We start from the raw sequence: 25209 nt of genomic DNA on the forward strand, positions 1-25209 counted from the left end.
AGGGGTTGAAATGTGGTGAGAAGCTGCTCCTCTGTCTCTGGAGCAGATACAAGCAGCGTGACGAGGCGAATCTGAAGTTGAGCCAGACAACGTGCCCGACTCAACTCGCCCTGCGTCAGTCTGCTGTCTGTCTGTCTGCTGTCTGCTGTCTGTCTGTCTGTCTGTCTGTCTGTCTGTCTGTCTGTCGCTAACTCACCGCTGCAGCTGCACCGACCAGCTCGTCTCCTGCGCCGGCGCCTCGGTGCCAAAGCGTCCGCTCCCACACGACCCGAACCCCGCAGAGCGAGCCCAGACATCCGCGGAGCCCCGTCAGGATGAGATGGATGGATGGCGTGGCCGGTCCCGCAGACAGGCAGCCTGCTCGGTGCTGTGGAGAGAGCCGTGCTGATGTCAGTAGACCCCTCCTCCTCCTCCTCCTCCTCCTCTTCCTCCTGTCTGCAAATTATGCCAGCGGCGGAGAGGCGGCGGAGACGCGTGTGGCGCATGTGACGCACAGACTGAGACTCAGACTCAGACTGAGACTCAGACTGAGACTCAGACTGAGACTCTGACTCTGACTCTGACTCTGACTCTTTATCTTCTGCAGCTTCTGTCACTTGGTTCTTGTTCTGATCTCAGTCGGTGTCACTGAGGAGGAGAAGCTGCAGAGAAGCTGATGAATTATGTAACAACTCTGTGACCTGGAGGAGAAGCACAGACACCAGGAGGTGCTTCCAACCAACTCACAGCAGAGGGAGGAGAGGTGGTGGAGGGGAGTGGTACTGATGGAGAGGAGGTGATGGAGAGAGGAGGTGGAGGTGGGGAGGTGGTACTGATGGAGAGGTGGTGATGGAGAGGTGGAGAGGAGGTGGAGGTGGAGAGGTGGTGATGATGGAGAGGTGGATGACGGGAGGATGCTGCAGACTGTTGTTGTGTGACGTGCTCACATGACGTAGCAGCAGACAGTGGCAGACTGCTGCGTCATCAGGTGGAGCTGCAGAAAGCATTCAGGCACAGAATGTTCCAGGAGGAGGAGGAGGAGGAGAGGAGGAGGAGGAGGAGGAGGTGGAGTAAATCTTTACATGCATTCTTCTTTATAAAGAAGAAAAAATAAAATAAAAAAACGACCCATTCACCACAGGTTTAAATAAATGTTTTAATCTAAAAAACACAATGTGATTTATTACTTGTTTTTACACTTTGGTTTCACTTTCAAATTCAAATAAAAGTAAAACAAGAGGTAAATGAGATTAATGCAAAGAGGACATGAAGGAGTTAAATCCACTAAAACTAAACCAAATCAGATCAAAACAGAAAAGTGTCGGTTAAAATAAATCAAATACTTTTTATTTTTAAAAGGATTTTTAATAGTAAATATGTTGAGAGGTGGAGATTGATATAAAAGTGATATCTTCTGACAGCTAAACATCTTTTCTCTATTATATAAATACATATCCAAGTTTCTCTTTTACTCTAATATATAACCTGTATCAAAGGTTGTGTGTGTTTAATATGAAATATTTTGTGATATTTCCTACCACACTTCACACATATTTTATTAAATCTTCCTCTTTCATGTTCAGCATCTTTTAAATGATCTATCTCCATAAATACTTTGTCCTAAAAAGAAGAACTGGAATATAAATAAAGATGCTATTTCCATCTCATACATTTTCTCACCAGACGCACTTGACTAAACTCTCTTGATGTTATTAGGAATGTGTGCAGAATGAAAAATAAACTAATTAAACCCACAGCACAAATTATTATCAGGCAGATGAGCATGAAAAGACAAAAAGCGAAGCCTGGGAGGATCAGAGCGCCGCTCGCCTGCGGTCTGCAGATGTTTGCAGGTGTTTAACCAGAGACACTTGATGGATACGTGTGCTCCTCAAACTGAAGAGTTCTCAGAGTCTCTGATTCCCTCTCGTGTTCCTGCTGATCTAGTGAATCCTGCACATGAAACTGATATCACAGCTACACTCATAACCTTCAAAACTAAATATGAAAAGAGTTTCATTTGTGAAAAATGCAGTTATAAAATCAACCGTTTGTCACAACATTTAAAATTGAACATGCACTGTAACAATGAGGGATTATTACAACTGCAATATAATCCTGCTCTTTTTTAACATGGAAACTTATTGTAGGTTAATTAAGCCCAAAAACTGTAAATAAAGATGGACGACGTGCTGCACTTCCCTTCTGGGATATATGAACCAGATTCTGGTTTCTTAGTGCTGTCAAGAATGTGGGTAAATTAATTAATAGTTATGTCCCATTTGTAGCCGACATTAGTTTATATTTTGGTGAATATGGATCGTGAGGCTGCAGAAGTGACGAGCAGAGTCACCAATCAAATTGATTTACTCTTGATGCAGAAACAGAATAAGAAAAGTTGAAAGTTGTAAGGGACGTTCGTCATCAATCGTTCTTGCAGTTTAGGACATTTATCCTCGACGACTCCTTTAACTGTTTAAAGTTTGACTCCAGCAGTTTGATGTGATTATGATTTTGCAGAATTTGGAAGCATCTGGTTCAAATGCATCATATCTTGTCCCAGAGGTGTCACCACAGCATCGTCCTCTCCTCCTGTCTCTTCACGTCGTTCTTCCCTCTCAGCTACTCTGAGTGTCGCACGCTGCCACACATGCAAATGTAAAGCGACAGAAATCAATAAGGAACATGTTGACAAATGCAGGAGATGTAACGGGGATAATACGGATGTTTAGTCATGCTTGTGTCTCGGTGTCAGACGGGGACGATTGTCTTTCTTCGTGGCTCTCGACTTCCTCTTTGTCTTATCTCTCGTAGCGACGTGCCAATCAGAGGAGAGCGAGACTTCCCAGAGGAGACGGAGGCTAGTTGCCCCAGATTAAATGTGTCAGATGATACAGGCGCCATCATCCTCCGTCACATTGGAAGCGTTTAATTATCCTGCACATGCAAACAGCCTGTCTGCAGCGCGTCCCACCGAGGGGATGTTTGTTGTAGACACTGATCGTCCCTCGTTACGGTGGTCGACTGTTTGGACTTGGATCAAATTGCATTTCCTGGTGAGAAAGGCGTGTGTGTATCAACATTCTTGTTGTTGAGTGTAAATACAGGCTATAACAACAATGACATCTTCCCCCACACTATGGTAATACGACCATGTGATGATCCTAGATAAATATTACAGTTTCTTATTACAATGATACGACTCGATCATCTTCTCAGGCCAATAAATGAAGCAGCGTTTTAAAGGAAGCTGCAGAAAGCTGAGCTCATTTCAATTTGACCCTTCACTCTTTATGTCTGCATAGAGACATGTCTCTCATAATATTGAGCTCACTGGAAAGAATCCATCCCTAAACGTTAGGACTGAGAAACAAAAGACAAAGTCAAAGCAGGACTGAGAGAACTGAGCAGTAGTGTTGGACTCCAGAGATCACAGATCGCTTTGAGAAGAGGCTTCATGTTATTAACAGAGTTTTGATGATGTTCATCAGAACCAGTAACACAAAGAGTCAACCTGAGGTCGACTCTGAGCTGCTCGAAGACACAAACACCAAGTTCAGCAAGTGTTGAGCACAGTGTTCACATGTTCACTCACATCAGCTGACAACACGTCACAGTCATGCATCTCAGTTACTATTGACAAATCCACTGAACCTGAACATCAGGTGTGAACGGTTCCTCAGAGCAGAAGAGGAGTTCTGGGTCTGGATCAAACTGAACCTGGTTCTGTTGGTTTGCAGTGAAAACACTTTGTTGGATAGTTTGGACTTTTGGACCAATCACAGGAAGTAGAGACAGAATTAAACAATAGAAGAAGAAGAAGAAGAAGAAGAAGAAGAAGACGAAGAAGAAGAAGAAGAAGAAGACGAAGAAGAAGCAGCTGCAGTCTTCACCTCCGACGATAAAATGTTTGAACCCCGAGGACGTTCATTTCACTGGTAGTAAAACAAATGATGTGACAGAGGCAAAGAAATGAACGCAGTGAACAGGTTCATTCATTGTCTCCATTGGTTTAGAAAGACAATGTAAATATATTGCTCACGTAGGTGAAGATGAACCAAACTAACAGATCAAATGAAACAATGGAACAAAGACATGAAGCTTAGTTCAGACTCAGGTGAGAAAACCTTTTAATACAAACTGATTCCTGCTGAATAAACAATAAACCATTGTTTCCCCTTCACTGTTCTCCTGACATGTTGTAGTTGTTGTTTCTATGTTCATTCCTGATTTGAATGATTCCTTCCTGTGCTTCCCCCCCCCCCAGAGCAAAGCCAGTGTTATCTACCTGTGTTAATGAAGACGTGTTGGCACCATGACGACGGCGGCTGAGCGGCTGAGAGGCTGAGAGGCGTCACCAGGGAGGACGAGGGTCAGATTCACATCCACACAACTCTGCCATCTTCTCACTCTACAGACGATCACTCTGTCAGAATGATCTGTGATTGTTGCTGCTCTGTGGCTTTGAACACATAGAAATCATGTGGAGCTATGAACTGTGTTTGATTTCCATATAAACAGATGTGATTTATGAGATTGGGCACAGTTACAAAATCAGTCGGCTATTTTTAAATGAATCCTTTTCAGTTTGCAGCAACAATAAATGGACAAATAACTGTGTAAATGAAAAAAGTGAAAAGGAAGAACAAAAAGTAGATGAAGCAAACGTGGGTTTGTCATTCGCCCGGAGCTCCGGCCATAATTGCATTGAGAAGACGAGACGTTATAATAAATCCTCTGAGCAGCGTTATTTCTTCAGGGCAGACGGGACAATGCATTCGTCTCAATTCAGGGGCTGCGTCCTTCAGAGGCTGCAGCCGAAGACCGAGACCACTGTCCAAAGTTTAAAGGCTCCTTCGAATATAAATGTGTCGAAGCATCCAACGGTTGGATTCTTCTCAGCTAACAAGCTACAGCTGCATCATATCAAATCCTATAAATAACAAATACCTTCAACACTAAAGTATTTATTAATGTTACTGACGGCGTAAAAACCAGGTCATAATAAAAACAATAGTAATAAAATGACCTGCAGCTTCAGGTGCTTTACATGAAAAAGGTTCAACATATTACAGATATTAAAACAGGAGTTAAAGCAACGTTAAGATTATGATAAAAGAAACGTTAATTTTTAGAACCTGAACAATAAAAATCAGTTCTAATAAACAAAGCTGTTAAATCCCACTGACAGTGTGTGTGATGTTTGTTTATCACCTCAGTGTCGAGTTATTTCATTGGACAAGACGTTAACGTGACAGTTCGCTCCTCCGTCCTCACACAGACAACAAAGATCGGTTTATTTCTTCTATTACTGTATTTAGCTCAGTCATCGTCACGGCAACCAGACAGGGTCAGAGTGCACATCATCCCCCTGTAAGTGCATGTGTGTGTGTGTGTGTGTGTGTGTGTGTGTGTGCGTGTGTGTGTGTGTGTGTGTGTGTGTGTGTGTGTGTGTGGGAGGCAGCACTCGTACACGGCCTTTACCGACCCGTCATGACCCTCGCTTTCATCCTGTCTACATGTGTGTCCTCATCAGCGTGTGCGAGCGCACAACCTCACTGCAACACGCATCTGGCAGCAGTAACGAGATGTTTTCACAGACGCACCAATAACCCGTGGATCCACACACGCACACACACGCACACACACGCACACACATGCACAGACACGCACACTCACCTCATTTATATAACCTTCTCTGTGCTGTTAGGACGTGCTCCAGTGAGCAGCAGGGGTCAAGAGCTCATTGGTGGCCCAGGAGCGTTTCCTCCATCATGAGCTCGCTCGGCACGTCGCTCCTCTGCCACGCCTGGAGAAACACACCAGATTAGACCTCGCCATGTTGTCAATTCAATTACTCCCCATATTACTGCAGGGAACATTTGTTTTTCTTATCGCGAGCAAACATGCCTTTAGAATTTGCAGAGAGCCGGAGCAGGGAGAATGTAAATGTCCAGAAACACCTGGTTTGGTGGAAAACCCTCCGCCATGTTTGTTCCCAATGTGAAAGCACCTGGAGGATTACAGACTTTAATCTGAGGGATTGTGTTTGTGCTGCAGGCTCTGGTACGAGCGCAGAGTCCAACGAGCACCGGTTTGGTTACATGTCTTATTCTCCCTGAAACACACATCATACAAGAATCATCTGCTTTATTACAACCTCGTCCTATTTCTGTCTTTTTCTCATTTATTTGTTTCATCACATTGTACAAGGAGAAGATCAACTGTGACATTAAAAGAAGCACAGCAGCGAGAGCAAGAAATATTAACACCACAGAGTATTTGGGGCATTTTGACCAAGGAAACTAATTCTGAGCTTTCAAAAGGTTGAAAGTACAAGTGGTAGAAATAAAAGTTATAATTTTACTTCACCTCTATTTTATGTGGTTGAAGTCGTGATTTTATGCAAATAGATAAACAGAGAACCTGTAGTTCCACGACTTCTGGATCCAACATCTTGAACCAATCAGATTGTGAATCTATGAAATGTCTTTGAATATCACACAGATGCAACCACATATATAATAATAATAATAATAATAATAATAATAATAATAATAATAATAATAATAATAATAATAATAATAATAATAATAATGTTCTATAACCTCAGTCGACCACCCCCACACTTTGTCCAAGTCCATGTAGTTTTTTTAGAATAGACTCAGTTTTAGACCATTATTATGTTATTTATGAAACTTATACGAAGATATAATAAACAAGAAGCTGCACATTCCTCATTTTAACGCAGTCAACACACTGATCATCTGATATTCATCCTGTAAAATGACACGTAGCCTAAAAACTCTTTTCTTCTAAACTTACACCTCTACACCTGCAAATATTTTAACTTTATTCTCTCAAAATTACGACTTTTATTCTCATATTCTGATTTACGGATTTTCTTTTTCTTCAACTTGGCCCAAAAACTCTGTTGAACAAAAGCAATTACTCAGCTGCATGTAGTGAAAACACGTTTTAGATTTGGATGCCTGACCTGGGTTCTGTCATGTTGACACAAAAAGCCTGTGGGTTCATATTTAGTTTTCTCACAGTAAATTATATCTGTGCTGAATGTCTAACAACTGGTTTTCATGCTGATCTATTCCAACACACAATGGAAGCAGGGACACGTTGTATCTGCTGTGAGATGTAAACAGTGGAAAAGGCGTCTTTGGTTTCTCTCAGTTCGCTGACATGTCGCGCTCCAGATTTACATCGTTCAGGGTGTTTTTATTTCTACAGAAGAAGCTGGATTAACGGAAACAGACATCACCTCACAGACTCCTGACAGCAGCGTCGTCACGGAGACCCTCCTCCTCCTGTGATCTGCGTCTGCACCATGAGATTAGACTGGCAGGGAAACGTCTCTTCATATCTCCGCTGCTTCCAGGTGACCCACTTACTCAACATGATTGAAGTATGAGCATGTAGGAGCCTGTCACACAGGAACTTCACACACCCTCAGACTGGAGGATGTATATGTATATATGGATGTTGGATATTTCATTTAAATATGCAGAGGTTCACGTCTGCTCCCGGAGGCGTGAAGCGTCTCCACACCTGCTGGATGATGCCGGATCTCAATTTTGAAGGAAAAGCTCCGGCCTCTGGAGAACATCAGGCTTGTGAGGAGCGTTGAAGTGGGAAAAGGAGAGAGAGGGAGCTCTGCTTGAAACTGGCACAAATTCACAATCTTCCTCCCTTCTCATTTTTAATCCCTCAGCAGCCACCGACCGCCTCGCTCGTCAAATCCCGAACAGCAGCAGCGTGGAGAAGTGATGGAGAGAGGAGGGAGGACGAGAGGACAGAGGGACAGATGGGTGCAGAGCTGGAAGGACATGATGGAAGGTTTAGAGGAGAAGATGAGAGGAGGATGAAGAGGAGAAGATGAGAGGATGATGAGGAGGAGCAGATGAGAGGAGGCAGATGAGAGGAGAAGATCTTGATTTCATTTGACTTTGTAATGATCTCTCTGAAGGTTCATTTATGCTCAACGTTAGCGACAAACACAGAAACATTCGTACTCTGCATCATTTCTTACATATTTGTGAACATCTTCTGAATAGTTTTATGTGTCCGTGGTTACGTTTCATATACAGACTTGTGTTCGACGTGCAGGAATTCATATCTTTTACCCTCCCAGCCCCGGGTGAGAAAAGCTAATTTAGTGTTAACGAGGAGTAAATCTTACGGACGAAACACGTGAAACGAAGCAGTACCTTTGGAATTCATAGGGGGCAGTGTACCCATAGGACTCGAGGAAGAAGAGTGAATCCGAGGGATGAAGGACAAACAGGACGGATTTGTTCTGGAAGTCCTGGTTGTGGCCTCCAGCTGCTGCGTCACACACTGATCACACAACACAACACAAACTCTGCTGCTCTTCAGCTGTTTGGGTGCAAAGCTCCACCGTCCCTTCAGATCCCGACTCACGTTGCACCGTCACATCTCACATCTCATTCCAATGCGTGTGATCATGAAAACAGCAGGAAAGTTCCCATTAATATTCTCTGAAGCAGAAGTCGAGCTCGGAAACAGACGAGAGCAGAAAAATAAAAACATCAAAGGCAAACGAGGTTTAATCAGAAACATTCTCAGGTTTTTAATGTTTTTACTGAATACGCAGCTTCTTCTCTGTTCAGCTGCAGGATCCCAGCAGGTGATTCTTCTTCTGCCTCTTCTCAAGGAGACAGGAAGTTTTTTCGGTTTTTATTTCCTTTGGTGTGTTTTAAGGTTTTAATGGATGTAAAAGTTTGACAAAATTAAAAAAGGCCAAAGTCTGAGCTAGAGAAAACCTCCCTGAAGCTCCTGAAGCATCAGGTGACACTTCATCATCGTGAAGCTTCATGACATCACGGCGACAGTGACTCGATGGATTCTAATGTTCTCTACAAGAGCAGCAGCTGCTTCCTCGTGTTTTCAGCTTAGAAATGAGGAAGAAGTCCTTCTAGGCAGCAAGAGAGTAACATCCAGCGTATTCTGAAGGATTAGACATGTATATAAACCTGCGTCATGTCGTTGATCTCTGAGATTTATTCCACAAGAACGTCAAACTATTATCTTCTCAGCTGCCGTGGTCGCAACGCTTACGAATTACAGCTGGTTTCAATGCACCAGCGTCTACGTTTAATTAAATGTTTTGCTAAGTTGTGTCCAGGTTGAAGGACGTGAGTCATATTCCCCTGATGGGAACAACCTGCTCGGCACCAAACCTCAGCAGGACACAGTCAAAGACAAGTTGACCTCTGGCAGCTGAAGAGCCTTCAGACCATTGTTCCACATTCAGAGGAGCTAAGAGAGAGTTTTGGTGGTAAAGTCATCACATGTGTGTGTCCTGTGTGTCTGTGTGTGTCCTGTGTGTGTCCTGTGTGTTGCTGTGTGTGTCCTGTGTGTGGAGATGATGTGTTGCTCTGTGTTGTCAGATCTACAGTCAGAGTTTAACCAGAGAGGACGACCATGAGCAGCACTGAGAGGATACTTTCTACTAACATGAAATGATCCTCGACTCGCACAAAGATAAACGACACACACACACACACACACACACACACACACACACACACACACACACACACACACACACACACACACACACACACACACACACACACACACACTGCCCTTGTGCTCATTATGACCAATTACAGAGAATCCCATCATTGGTGCTGAAGTGTCATCACATGCATGTATACACACACACAAACACACACACACACACACACACACACACACACACACACACACACACACACACACACACATTTTCAACAAAAGCTTTTATCATCTTCCTGAACTTCATCTTTGGCTCCCTGCTGTTATTTCATCAGGATGTTCACCCCCCCACACACACACACACACACACACACACTAGACGTGATGTAGTGTGTGTGTGTGTGTGTGTGTGTGTGTGTGTGTGTGTGTGTTCGGAGCTTCTCTGGATATTAAACAGTCCTTTAGTTTCCTGTAAAACTTCATTAACCACAAATATTATTAACACAGAACTAATGAGCACAAACCTTTAATCTGAGCCTCATTTAATTTAAGAGTCGAGACTCAGCAGACGAGAGAGAAGAGAACGAGTGAATCTATGATTTTAAATATTCGCCTGACATCAGTTCTTTATTTGTTCAGATGTAAGTGAACGTCACAAATGGAAGTTTATTGATCTGATCAATAATCTTGGATCCCTGCTTTTAACTTCCTCTTTCTCGTTTTCTGACTTTTCTGTCTCCCATTCTTTTCTTATTCTTTCCTCCCTTTTCCTTCTCTCACCTCTTGTCTCTTTGTTTTTCTGTCATTCTTTCTTTTTCCTTCTCTGTTTACTTCCTTCCTCTTGTTCTTCTCGTCTTCTCCTCTTTCTGTTTCTTTCCTTCTTTTCCTTCCTCATTATATCCTCCTCTGCTTCTATCCTCCTTTGTCTGCTTTCCCTTCTCTCTTTTCTCTTTCCCTTTTCTGTCCTACCTTTTTACTCCTGTCTTTCTTTCCTTCTTCAGCTCGGCCTGCTCCCCCCTCCTCTTCCTCTTTCCCTCTTTCTCCCTTTTATATTCTCTTTGTTTTTAATTTAAATATTAATGGAATGAATCTAAAAATTCTATGTACGCATTTCAAAATCTTTTGAAAAAAATGTTATCGCCTTGAAATTAAAGATGACACATATTCGACCTGTGAATCTTTCTCACATGTTCACACACACACACACGCGCACACACACACACACACACACACACACACACACACACACACACACACACACACACACACACTCGCTCTGCAGACCTGTCAGAGCGGTTGCCCTTAATTCCAGCTTCTCAGAGTCGAGTAAACAAGAGAGGAACCCATTAACGTGTGGAATATTCTCACAGTGATGGTGGTCGGAGGATACTTCCTGTTCGGGGTAAACACGCTGCACATGTGGAGCAGAACGATAACAGCGAGGCTCTGATGCTCTTATCTCTGCACAAAGTGACGAGAAAAGGCTGCAGGCAACTTGCAAAGTGTCCGGGTGCTCGCAGCAGAGCGGCATGTACACCGTGTAATTAGTGCACGTGGAAACACACGGGTGTGTACACAGCATCCATGTTTCACAGCACTCACGTCGTCTGATCGTCACTTGAAATAACAGGGAATTAGCTGCGACTGTATAAAATCTCAGTCTGTACGAGTTTCCCCCGCGGCGTTAATCTGACAGGTGAAAGCACGTAAAGTTCATTAAATCTTCATGGGCGACAGAGCTGTTAGCGGCGTGCACGCAGTCTGCGTTGTTGTGCACGTTGTCAGAGCGCGGGGGGGGATGATCAAAGTGTGAGCGTCTGTGTTTCACTGAGTTTCCTGACGCCTCAGACACGTTATGAAACAACAAGAAGCCTCCGACTCCTTCGACAAAGCAGCGAACACCGAGTCTGTGGTCATTGTGCGTCTCTTTCAGTGGCTTCGTATCTGTGTGTAGAAGCTTCTCTCAGTGTTTGTTTAGTGTCTCTTTGTTGTCATTTGATTGAATTAGCAACAAGAGATGTTCTCACAGGATTTCCTCTCTAACAGCTGACTGGCTAACTGTGGATTTCATCATTCGTCATATGAAGTTACAGAGAACGACAACGTCACGTAAAGACGACAATTAAAAGACGACAAAAATGAAACGTCCGGTTACCGTCAGTATAATTGTGGATTTCTCTGTTTGTTGGAAACATTTTGGATAAAGAAATTTACACAAGTCAACAGAAGATATCACATATGTTTGTTGGTATTTAGACATTTTAATGTAGAATTATAAAATATTATATCTTTAAATAACAAGTGGCAAAGTTTCTATATATCGTGGTGCCAAGGTGAAGATAAAGTTCAGTAATTGTTACAAAGGTCAAAGGTCATACAGCTTATTCCAAAGCAGTTTCCCTCACACACGTTGGGCCCCTGAGCTTCAGTTCTCATCACTTCTGGTTGTGGAGGGTCTAAAGATGGAGGGTGTTAAAGGCTCTTTTGATATATAAATAAAAATGATTTATGTGACTATACTTCGTCTTCCTGAGGACGAACTCTAGAAGCTTTCAAGCTTTTTACCTGCCACAGCTATTTAACTGTAAAACTACACGAACATCATCTTCTCATACTTGGTCAATTTCTCCGTCTTCACTTTGTAGAAATATTCAGAAAGATCACATGAAGCTCCCGTCCGTAATATTTAGCTTTCAGCTCGTTTTAGTGCTGCTTCGCTGGTCGTGCGTTAAAACACAATTAAATATGAATTAAACAGAATAATAGATTGGTCGTCTCTCTCTCCTCTCTCTCTCTCTCTCTCTCTCTCTCTCTCTCCCTCCCTCTCTCTCTCTCTCTCTCTCTCTCTCTCTCTCTCTCCCTCCCTCTCTCTCTCTCTCTCTCTCTCTCTCTCCCTCCTCTCTCCCTCTCTCTCCCTCTCTCTCTCTCTCTCTCTCCCTCCCTCCCTCCCTCCCTCTCTCTCTCTCTCTCTCTCTCTCTCTCTCTGCTCTCTCTGTCTCTCTCTCTCTCTCTCTCTCTCTCTCTCTCTCTCTCTCTCTCTCTCTCTCTCTCTCTCTCTCTCTCTCTCTCTATCTCTTTTAACTGCTTTATTTGCATTGACGGGTAAATGCTGTTGTTGAAACACAGCTTTAAAATATATATAATATAATACAACATAGTAGTAGTAATAGACATCAAGTATAAATTATTCAAATGAAAAATATCATGCATAAATACATGGATGCATATATACATCAAATTGAACATCTATACATACATGTAAATACAGTCACACACTATTTGACCAAACCTGCACAGACACTGCTTCTGTTTATTAATGCTGCAAAACTTTGTTGTAGAAAACTTGTCTGCATATAGCAAATGTCATATATAGTGAATTTATTTATCTATATAACAGAAATATCAGATGTTACAGGATGACATCACCTGTCGTGGCTCCAAACTCGTTGTTTAGGTTTTAGAAAGGAAAGATCCTGGTCTGTTTAAATAAACACACACACACACACACACACACACACACACACACACACACACACACACACACACACACACACACACACACACACACACACACACACACACACACACACACACACAGACACACACACACACACACTTTACATATCAGGACGATGATTTTCATGATTAACAGAGAGCAACAGTTACAGTCGCAGGTAAAACTGGTTTCTGATCCTGCAGGAATTCACATGATGGGATGTGACTGAGCTTTAAATCATTTAACACAGAGATAGAAATTATTCTGCTTCTAAATTATTGAAATAACCTATTTTTGCGGATGCAGGAATTTCTTTCACTTTCTTTAACATTGTGAGACTTTGAGGACGTTTTCAAACATTTTCATTGATTTCTTGGAGAATTATTCATGAATCTTGGTTAAAAAAAATCCAACATGTTTAGCGGCCTGATCATTTTTGTGTGATTTGGTTCAGATCCAAATTAAAATCCGTATTTCTGAATTTCAATGTGGTTTCAGAAGGAGACTGTTGATGGAGGTTTGTGCTCGACCGCGGCGACATCCAACTACGTGTTCATTTCAAAACCTTGCTACAGTCGCCTGGTGTCCAGGGTTTCAGAGTTTCAGGGTTTCAGGGTTTCAGAGTTTCAGGGTTTCAGGGTTTCAGGTTTCAGGGTTTCAGAGTTTCAGAGTTTCAGGGTTTCAGAGTTTCAGAGTTTCAGAGTTTCGGTTTCAGAGTTTCAGGGTTTCAGGGTTTCAGAGTTTCAGGGTTTCAGAGTTTCAGAGTTTCAGGGTTTCAGAGTTTCAGGGTTTCAGAGTTTCAGGGTTTCAGAGTTTCAGAGTTTCAGAGTTTCAGAGTTTCAGGGTTTCAGGGTTTCAGAGTTTCAGGGTTTCAGAGTTTCAGGGTTTCAGAGTTTCAGGGTTTCAGAGTTTCAGGGTTTCAGGGTTTCAGGGTTTCAGGGTTTCAGGGTTTCAGAGTTTCAGGGTTTCAGAGTTTCAGAGTTTCAGGGTTTCAGAGTTTCAGGGTTTCAGAGTTTCAGGGTTTCAGAGTTTCAGGGTTTCAGAGTTTCAGGGTTTCAGGGTTTCAGGGTTTCAGGGTTTCAGGGTTTCAGAGTTTCAGGGTTTCAGAGTTTCAGGGTTTCAGGGTTTCAGAGTTTCAGGGTTTCAGAGTTTCAGGGTTTCAGAGTTTCAGGGTTTCGGGTTTCAGGGTTTCAGGGTTTAGAGTCAGGGTTTCAGAGTTTCAGGGTTTCAGGGTTTCAGAGTTTCAGAGTTTCAGAGTTTCAGAGATTCAGAGTTTCAGAGATTCAGAGTTTCAGAGTTTCAGAGTTTCAGGGTTTCAGAGTTTCAGAGTTTCAGAGTTTCAGAGTTTCAGGGTTTCAGAGTTTCAGAGTTTCAGGGTTTCAGGTTTCAGAGTTTCAGGGTTTCAGAGTTTCAGAGTTTCAGATTCAGAGTTTCAGAGTTTCAGAGTTTCAGGGTTTCAGAGTTTCAGGGTTTCAGGGTTTCAGAGTTTCAGAGTTTCAGAGTTTCAGAGTTTCAGAGTTTCAGAGTTTCAGAGTTTCAGAGATTCAGAGTTTCAGAGTTTCAGTTTTCAGAGTTTCAGAGTTTCAGGTTTCAGAATTCAGAGTTTGAGTTGGTTCAGAGTTGATTTCAGAGTTTCAGAGTTCAGAGTTTCAGGTTAGTTTCAGAGTTTCAGGTTTCAGGTTCAGAGTTTAGGGTTTCAGGTTTAGGTTCAGGTTTCAGAGTTTCAGAGTTTCAGGTTTCAGGTTTCAGGTTTCAGAGTTCAAGTTTCAGGGTTTCAGAGTTTCAGAGTTTCAGAGTTTCAGAGTTTCAGGGTTTCAGGGTTTCAGAGTTTCAGAGCAGATAAATGAAGTTTGAAAACTCTGAGGCTGCGTTTCAATCTGGACGAACACAAACTGAGATGCTTGGAAATGAGGTGAACGCTCACAGCCGCTTGCTGATTGGATCTTTACTGTCGTGACGCAGCCTTCTCTGATTCGTCAGGCTCCTGTCACGTGACCCTCTCCTGCCTCGGCTACCACAACACGGAGAATCAGAGAAACCAGAGGTTATTCCAGCATCTCTCTCGTGGAACAAATGGTTCCTGTGTACAAACCCAGAGTGAGGAGTGTTTTCAGGTGTGTGAGTGTGGACGAGGATTCAAACTGAAACAGATTCCAAACGCTTGTGTGGACGGAAATCGTTTTAGTTTGAAAACACCACTTTCAAAAGAAAACGTGGTTGTACAGATGTCACCTGAGTGATGCTCTGAGTTAGAGGGAACCAGATGGGAGAATATTTTCCAACATAAAACCCTCAGCTGGAGATTGTGCAAACAGAGGAAGGTCCTCTCTGAGTTCCGGTGGTGGGGGGTCTGTGGAAGCAGGGAGGATGTAGATGTGAAGTCGTCCTGAGGAGACGCAGCAGATCTATCACAGCTCACCCAGGGGAGGAGACGCAGGTTAATATAACACAGGTGTGTTGTCGCCTCAGCTCGTCCTCATATGTCTCCGTCTGTTGGTGCGTCTCCCTTTGTCCTCTGCTGCTCTGACACCACCGCTGCATCTATCTCACCTTCATTTCTCATTCAGCCTCTCTTTCTCCCCCCTCTCCTGGCAAACATCCTGAACAAAGAACTCGTCCGCTCCCACTGTTAAATATCTGAAATGATCATTTTATCAAGAGGAAATCATCTTTTCTGCAGTTTACAGTTTGCACATAAATTCATCCACACAGAGATATGATGTGATTACTGTGACGGCAGATTAACAACAGTCTGGGCTGGATGGGATAGTGATGACAAACCAGTCGACGGACACACACACACCTCGCACACAGCGACAGTGTGTGTATTCACCACAGGAACAATAACACAACAGTTAAATGTGCAGACAAAGAAAGAGAGGAGCAGGGACGTCAGGATAAAGAAGACGGAGTGGAGGCAAACTGAAAACACAAATCTCCCTCATGAAGACGTCATGGCACTAAACTCATAAACTCATAAACTCATAAACGCTGCATTTCTGACACTCAGGCACATTATTGCAGTAAAAGACTTGTTATGTTTTCCTCAATCTCCGCCTGCTGCGTTTTTATTGTTCCATTTCCATGAGCCGTGGCACCTCGGGAGGCGCTCGAATCGCATTAGAGCGCAGGGAAATGAAATCAGAGGCCACATATTGATGTTCCACTCCCCAGCAATTAATTCAGATTTACAGCCGTTAGGTGAGAAAGCTCAGCGACAAATTTAGAGCTCACACTCATAAATAATGTTGTGTGTCTTAAAACGCTGCCGCGCTCCTTCAGCGGTTTACGTTCGTTTTCCACTTAACGAAGATTTGTTCAGAATTCAGATGATGTGCAAAATTAATGTAACAAGTTTCATAAATCACAACGTGAAGCTGGATAAATGATGATAATTAATAACTTTCCCTTTTTACTGTCAACATTGGGGCGATGCTTCTTGTCAGAGTTGATGGATTTTAATTCAGGGAATGAGATGAAACAAATGTGTCGCAGCAGCTGCTTATTTTGTTCTTATTAAGAACAAAATAAGATTTAATTTAAAAGAGAATACTGTGAAGGTACGTGGGAGAAATAGAAGAACATGAGGGAAATATAGAGATAATGTGTGATATAAGTGTGAAGATGATACATAATAAACATATTATTGGACTTGGCCTCAGTGGAGATGGATCTGTGAAATAAATGTAAGATAAATAAATAAAATCCTCTGCTGCTTCCTGTCACATGACTTTAGCTCCGTCTGAATCGACTCCAGGCGCCATGGTCACTTTCATCATTTTGTTTAAGTCTGAAGATCACACATGCACACACAAACAGACACACACACACACACACACACACACACACACACACACACACACACACACACACGTCTTCAGCTGCAGCGAGTGAGAGCAGAACAAAGTTGTCTGACACACAAACACAAAGTGAATGTTTCAAAGCTGGAGGTTCCTGAGAGACTGAAGCTGATTGGTTTACTTTCTGACGGAGAGAAGAGAGGAGCCGTTCTCTGGCGGCTGACTTCCAGCCGAGAGCAGAATCTCATATTCTCTTTCTTCTCCCTCAGAACCAGACGAGAGGCTGATGAGAAACTGGGTTAAACTCAAACACGCTTTCACTTTTTTAACTGTGATGCTGCTTCCTTCTCTCCTCAGACGTCTACTGTAGATTTCACATTTATTCTCTAAAGTCGGTTGAATGTAAACAGCTCAGTCCTCCTACATGAGGACACACACACACACACACACACACACACACACACACACACACACACACACACACACACACACACAGGTAAACCAACCACTTCACCCACATCCGGCCCAAATACTGATTCAGCAGCGTCTGCATTTCCAAACCACCTCAGGGAGACGGTGAAGAGTTCCTCTGCTATAACAGCAGATCAGGTTCCTCAGCAGAGAGCGATCAATTAACACAAGTCTGACGCCTCCATCCTCCAACTGCACCTCAAACTGCACAGTCTGCTCCTCTCTCCATCCTCCATCCTCCATCCCTCCATCCTCCATCCTCCATCCTTCATCTCATCCTCCATCCTCCATCCCCATCCTCCAACCTCCATCCTCCATCCTCCATCCCTCCATCCTCCATCCCTCCATCCTCCATCCCTTCCATCCCTCCATCCTCCATCCTCCATCCTTCATCCTCCATCCTCCATCTCCATCCTCCATCCTCATCCCTCCATCCTTCATCCTCCATCCCCATCCTCAACCTCCATCCTCCATCCTCCATCCTCCATCCTCCATCCTCCATCCTCCATCCCTCCATCCTTCATCCCTCCATCCTCCATCCTCCATCCTCATCCTCCATCCTTCATCCTCATCCTCAACCTCCATCCTCATCCCTCATCTTATCCTCCATCCCCATCCTCACCTCCATCCTCCATCCTCCATCCCTCCATCCTCATCCTCCATCCTCCATCCTCCATCTCATCCCTCCATCCTCCAACCCCATCCTCCATCCTTCATCCTCCATCCTCCATCCTCCATCCTCCATCCTCCATCCCTCCATCCTTCATCCTCCATCTCCATCCTCCTCATCCTCCATCTCCATCCTCCATCCTCATCCCTCCATCCTCATCCTCCATCCTCATCCCTCCATCCTTCATCCTCATCCTTCATCCCTCCATCCTCATCCTCCATCCTCCATCTCATCCTCCATCCTTCATCCCTCCATCCTTATCCTCCATCTTCATCCCTCCATCCCTCCATCTCCATCCCTCCATCCTTCATCCTCCATCCTCCATCCTCATCCTCCATCCTCCATCCTCCATCCTCCATCTCATCCCTCCATCCTCATCCTCATCCTCATCCTCCATCCTTCATCCTCCATCCTTCATCCCTCCATCCTCCATCCTCCATCCTCCATCCTCATCCCTCCATCCTTCATCCTCCATCCCTTCATCCCTCCCTTCATCCTCCATCCTCCATCCTCCATCCTCCACCCTTCATCCTCCATCTACATCCTCCATCCTCCATCCTCCATCCTCCATCCTCATCCCTCATCCTTCATCCCTCCATCCTCCATCCTCCATCCCTCCATCCTCCATCCTCCATCCCTCCATCCTCCATCCTCCATCCCTCCATCCCTCCATCCTCCATCCTCCATCCTCCATCCTCCATCCCTCCATCCTCCATCCTCCATCCTCCATCCCTCCATCCTCCATCCTCCATCCTCCATCCTCCATCTCATCCCTCCATCCTTCTCCTCCATCCTCCATCCTCAACCTCCATCCTCCATCCTCCATCCTCCATCCTCCATCCTCCATCCTCCATCCCTCCATCTCCCTCCATCCTCACCTCCATCCTCCATCCTTCATCCTCCATCCTCCATCCTCCATCCTCCATCCTCCATCCCTCCATCCTTCATCCTCCATCCTCCATCCTCATCCCTCCATCCTCCATCCTCCATCCTCCATCCTATCCCTCCATCCTCCATCCTCCATCTCATCCCTCCATCCTTCATCCTCCATCCTTCATCCTCCACCCTTCATCCTCCATCCTCCATCCTCCATCCTCCATCCCCCATCCTCCATCCTTCATCCTCCATCCTTCATCCCTCCATCCCTCCATCCTCCATCCTCCATCCTCCATCCTCCATCCCTCCATCCCTCCATCCCTCTTCTCTGAGAGGAGCAGACGACTTCAAACATCACTCCAGCAGCTCTCTCCCCTCTCGTATGAATATTCCATCAACAGCGTAAAGTGAACAGTTTCCCGTCTGATACAGTAAGCTGCTCCGACACTTCCATTAAATATTCAGTTATATAGGCGACTGTGGGAGAGCCGAGTGTGTGAGTGTGTGTGTCTGTGTGTGTGTGTGTGTGTGTGTGTGTGTGTGTGTGTGTGTGTGTGTGTGTGTGTGTGTGTGTGTGTGTGTGTGTGTGTGTCTGTGTCTGTGTGTGTGTGTGTGTGTACAACAGCAGTGGACTGTGGGAGTGTGATATTATGAGATGAAATGTGTGTTTTGAGAAGATGCAGAACTACTGTTAAAATATAAAATATTCTCTCAAGGCTTCAAACAAACCAAGAAGTTTTGTGACCAAACTGCGACTGAAAATAAAAATGAACAAAATCTAAATTGTTGAAATTTTAATCTGAAATGAGTTTGAGACATTCAGACTTTTAGTTTAGTCTGAACCTGGATATCAGGTGTGAAACGTTCCTCAGACCACGGACCAGACCAACGCTGGGTTTGGATCAAACTGATTCATTCTCTTAATTTATTTTCTAAATAAATTATTTTAAAAATGTAGAGGAGATAGATAAAATAAGACTGAAACGTGCATTAGGATAAACTGTTAAAATCTAAAAAACAATGTGACCAGATTTCCTCACTTTTGAAAATCTATAAGATGTTTCCCACTTCCTCTACAACATCTTACTCTGTATCAGTCATCCTGTCCCACACGTCTCTGTGTACCATGTTTATATATTTATATATAAAGAGTATATATTGTATTTCTCCCCTGTCCATCCCCCTGGGGGCTGTCGGGGGAAATGCGGTGCAGTGATGGGAAAAGGACACAGGGAATAATTGCTCCTTTTGAAGGGCGACCGGTGAGACTGCAACGTGAGACCTTTCCTCCAGGTCCCTGAAGATTGAACTCATATGTGTGAAGAGTTGGACGAAGCCCGACGGGGACACGGGGACAAAATGGACGACTTGTCTGCTCGTGCACGTGAATGAAACTTTGAGACGAGGTTTCTGCTCAGGGAACCTGCAGAGAGTCGAGCAGCTCCACGTCTGACGATGACGCACTTTGAGCATTTTAAATTAAACAGCTTCATAAAACTTACTCAGCGACTGGAGCAGAAACGTTGGAGAGTAATTACAGAGGCAAACTGCAGACATGTGGGTTTTGTTAACTAACGATGAGGTAAATGGCAGCAAAAGGTCAAACGATTCAGATTTACCGTCATTACCGTGCAGGTCAGTGGATTCCCACGTGTTCAGACTCAGATTTGATTTAAACTTGACTAATCTAAATGTCAGGCTCACATTTTACACAGCAGTCATCCAGGTGGGAGACACAACATGTGAATCACTGTTTCTTAACCTTTCCGGGCACGTTTTAGGTTTTAAACTGGTTTGAGTCCTGAATTAATTTTTTTACATCCTAAACATTTGATGCAGGAAAAGAGAGAAAACTGAGAGAAGCTCAGATGTGATAAGATGCAGGTTGAGGTTTGTGCAGAAATTCACAAAAATGCAGAAAAATATAATAATACAAAAAATAGATTGATTAATTGAATCTGCTCCAAAACTGCACTTGACGGCTCAGCTGGGTTCTTCTGTGTAAACCTCAAACTGCAACAACAAACACTTAAATTCAATCAAGCTGCACCAAATCACACACTCTATATAGATCATATATAAAATCTAACTGGACGACAGTGAAAACAAATATATGAAATATATCCTCCAACAATACAGAAAGAGACCAAATAATAAGAAGAAGCTGCTGGTGTGTTTGTCCAAGTGTGTGTGTGTGTGTGTGTGTGTGTGTGTGTGTGTGTGTGTGTGTGTGTTGTGTGTGTGTGTGTGTGTGTGTGTGTGTGTGTCTGTGTGTAATAAACGTGACAGTGTGATAGTGAAGTGAAATACGAGCTGGAGTCTCGGCTGCTGCTGCTGAACTTGAGCCTCACAGTCAGTTTTCATTAGAACGTTCTGCTCTGCCATCATCACGGCTGCCGGCCTCGAGACGACGTGCGGCACTCGACCATTCATCACCGCTGACACACACACACACACACACACACACACACACACACACACACACACACACACACACACACACACACACACACACACACACACACACACACACACACAGGATCACTCTGTGACTGAACCTTCCTCCTCTTCATTTTCGTATCGATGTCAGTTTGGGGGGAAGCTGAGTTTCTGAGTTTGCAGCAGCAGCGACAGACTGAGATATTTCTCATGGTCTCCAGAGGATGAATCTATCTGACTCTGACTCTGAGGCCACCAGCTGATTGAAATATGATTTATATAATATTATAAACACATTTATGAAAGTGTGAAAGATATAAAACATGTGTTATTTTAGTATATATATTATAGACACACACAAACACACACACACACACACACACACACACACACACACACACACTTGTTTTGCACATTTTGATGGGATGGGGGTAATTATGGGATGTCAGTGTGAACAACATGATTGCTGAGCATCTGTGTGTGTGCACGTGGGAACGAGTTCACAACCCCCCATACTGTAGGTCTGTTGTGTACTAGATCACTTGCAGACTCATGAACACACACTCGTCTCGTGCACGTGTCTCTGCGGACGCCACTTATCTCATTCAAGGGCAGGGCAGTCGTTGCTCCTGACAGACGAGTCACTCAGAGAAACTCCACCGCTCCACATCCCTCTCCTCCTGACAACACGTCTCCATCACTCCTCTCATCCTCCTCAGCCTCTTCATCTCTGTCTCCATCCAGCCTCCTCCTCCTCCTCCTCCTCCTCCTCCTCCTCCTCCTCCTCCTCCTCCTGTTTCCCCTCGCACGAGATGAAGAGGGAGGCGAGGCAGACTGGAATATGAGGCCCAGCATGGAGCCGCGGTAATGATGCCTGTGATGGAGTTGGTGTGCAGGAGGGGTGGATGGATGAACAGATAGAAGGCTGGATGGGGGGAGACGGGGGGAGTGGACGGCACGGCAGGAGGTCGGGGAGGAGGAGGCCAGATGAAAGTTGAGCTCAGTGTGGAGCGATTGATGGAAGAGGAGCAGGGCGGCACTTCAAAAAACATTATTTAAGACTGGCCCTCTCGTCGGCCACTCTCCTGAGCAGCAGCCACCTCACGTTTCATCTGCTGCCTCCGGCGCTGAGTGATGCAACGAGCCGTCCACTGAACTCTGCGTCCTCCAGGCCACACTGGGTCGTACTGTCCCTTCCTCACGTATACAGTATGTAGAAATATAATCATATATGGGTGAGAAACTCGCTTCTTCTTCCTCCCACCCACCGTGAGGCTGCGAGTCAGCGTTATCTAACTCCCACAGACGAGAGGAAAACAGAGCGAGCTTAAAAAACTGACAGAAACTGGGTCACGTTCTAATTTGCTGAGAGTGAGGGGCGAGAGAAGAGAGGGAGGAAAAGATCAAACTGGGAAACGAGGAGAGAGGAAGAAGCTCCGTTGTGTCAGCGTCTTCAAAAGACTCCAAAAGCTGAGAGTCTGGTTCTGCTTTGAATTCAAAAAATGTTACTGGAAGAAGATTTGAATTGGTCTCTGCTTTTTTAATTAATGACCAGAGGCTGAACGGCAGAGGAGAGAACGTAGATTATTAAAATCAGCGGCTGGTCGAAGGGACTTTTATTTCCCTCGTGTGTTTTTCAAACACGCTTTGATAAACACTTTCTTCATCAGAGCAAACGATGAATATTACTGGAGCGATGTGAGGAGCATTCCAGTTTTCTCTCGACTCACGTCCCAGCGTTTGAATAACGTGTCACTGCACCAGTGTTATTAACAAAAGACTCATCAGCCGTCTGTGAGCGAGACAAAGAGACGCGTCCACAGCTCGAGACGGACGACAAGCGACGGGAAACACATCACGAGGCTTAACGTGCAGCAGCAGAGGAAGTGAAGTCATGTGACAGGAAGCAGCGGAGGATTAAAGTCCTGGTGAGGAGATCGAACCACTGAGGCCACGTTCCAAATGATGTCGAATTTGAATGTAGATCATGTCTGAAAACATCTTCACAGGAAAGATAATCTGTTCTGTGTCCATTTTCATAAACAGTCAATGAGCTCGGCCCGGGGAACAACCTCTTTATATACAGTCTGTGGGAACAACCTCTTTATATACAGTCTGTGGGAACAACCTCTTTATATACAGTCTGTGGGAACAACCCACTACACTCCACAGTGGATCTGGGTTAAGATTTGTTTCTACAACTTTCAACATTGTCAAAATCCTTGGTGCAGATTTTCTTTCTTTCTCATTTTTCTATTATATCAGCTTGTTTGGCCTCGGGGGGGACATTCTGCTAATTCACTGACAAACATCAGAGCAGCAGGACACAAGCACAGACTTCTGTCTTTTGTCCTTTTCAACAAATTCAACCTTCAGAAAAAAAAGAGTTGTTTTTCTAAAATACAGCTGAAGTTTTCATAAAGAAAAAAAGAAAATGTGTCGATCAATGATTTTGATGAAAAGACAAAAATGTGTTGAGCTACAAAGAGCAACAGGTTTCAGGCAGTGAAATGCAGCAGAGTCTCAGGGGAAATTTGGAAAAGGGACACGTCCCACTGAGACCTCCCTCTCACACACACACACAGACACACATGCACGCACACACAGACACACATGCACGCACACAGACACACACAGGCATCTGTTTGTGTGATGGAGAGTGATCTGATTTGACAACAGACATCTGTGCCCTGCAGACTCCCCTCAGCTCTGTAGATCTGCCACCTTCTCTTGTTGTTTATCCCAAAACACACACACACACACACACACACTCATCACTTCCTCTTCCCTTCATCGCACGCAGACCTCTCCTCCTCCTCCTTCATCCTCCCATCATCCTCCCTTCCCTGTAATTTGAAGTGAAGCAGCAGATCACAGGAAGAAGCTGAGGGCTAAATTGAGACGTGACTGTGAAGACGAGGACTGAATAATCTGCCTGAAGCTGTGGAAGACGACACCTTGTGCCTGGAACACGGATCCGGCTGCACGGCCACACTGATGTGGAGCTTATGAGGATTCAGCAGCGTTTAGAAACAGCCACGTCTCAGACTGAGCTAAATGAGTTTCAGTGGGATGGCTGTGATGGGGGTCACGTTTGGAGATGAAGGGAATCTGCGGCCAGCGTTTTTTAATAGTTACTGAATCTGTCTGAGGAAATTGCAGAGTTGGTCGACCCGGTTGTTCCTGATTGACATGTCCCAAAAAGGTCCAAGTAAATATAATGTTGTGTTTGTTGTGAGCGCAGACAGAGGTTCTCATTGGACACAGGAGACGCCATCTTCTGCCTTTCAGATCTGAAGTCAACTTCTTTGCAGATGACGACTTCATTTATAACTTTTCAAATCAAAGCGATGGTGAAGTTTCCAGGAATCGAGAACCTTCCGACTTTACTCCCACCAGAAGATGGAGTCCTTCAGAAACCTGTACATCAAAACTTTTCATTTAATATCGCTGTTTTAAAATGACCATATTTTGAAGATGTAATCATGTAATCCATTACAATGGATGGTTATTGGTTATTCAAATCTGATCTGGGCCATTTATTGGTACAAATTTTAGCTATGACGATTACACGTAATTTATTAGTGCTCAACCCCGTACACACACACAAAGACACACACACACACACACACACACACACACACACACACACACACAGACTTTTCCTTACGGGTGACATGTTCCCACCGTGACATTCCCATCAGCCACATCATTAGAGAAGCTGTGAGTCGTGAGTGTGTGTGTGTGTGTGTGTGTGTGTGTGTGTGTGTGTGTGTGTGTGTGTGTGTGTGTGTGTGTGTGTCTACAGGATTACAGAGTTGTTATGTGACTGCACTCACACCTCACTCTAATGGTTTCTGTATTCAGCTTTGATCATTTAGCAATTAGTCACAAGAGCACACATTGGTAATTATAAGTGTGACAAGTAATGTTATGAGTTCATTAGTCACTCTGTGTGTGTGTGTGTGTGTGTGTGCGTGTGT

General features: G+C 44.3%; 1 protein-coding gene across 2 annotated transcripts in view; it reads right to left on the reverse strand.

Annotated features, from left to right (window-relative positions):
- The window catches only part of pik3r3b (phosphoinositide-3-kinase, regulatory subunit 3b (gamma)), a 163909-nt gene extending 163520 nt beyond the window's left edge, over positions 1 to 389 (reverse strand). For both annotated transcript variants that reach the window (XM_035176540.2, XM_035176538.2), the window contains exon 1: positions 197 to 389. The gene's annotated coding sequence lies outside the window, so the exon portion shown is untranslated. The remainder of the gene's footprint in view (positions 1 to 196) is intronic.
- Positions 390 to 25209: the final 24820 nt, after the last annotated feature.

Source organism: Hippoglossus stenolepis, chromosome 14 (genome assembly GCF_022539355.2).
Source record: "Hippoglossus stenolepis isolate QCI-W04-F060 chromosome 14, HSTE1.2, whole genome shotgun sequence".
In the NCBI taxonomy this organism is placed as follows: Eukaryota; Metazoa; Chordata; class Actinopteri; order Pleuronectiformes; family Pleuronectidae; genus Hippoglossus; species Hippoglossus stenolepis.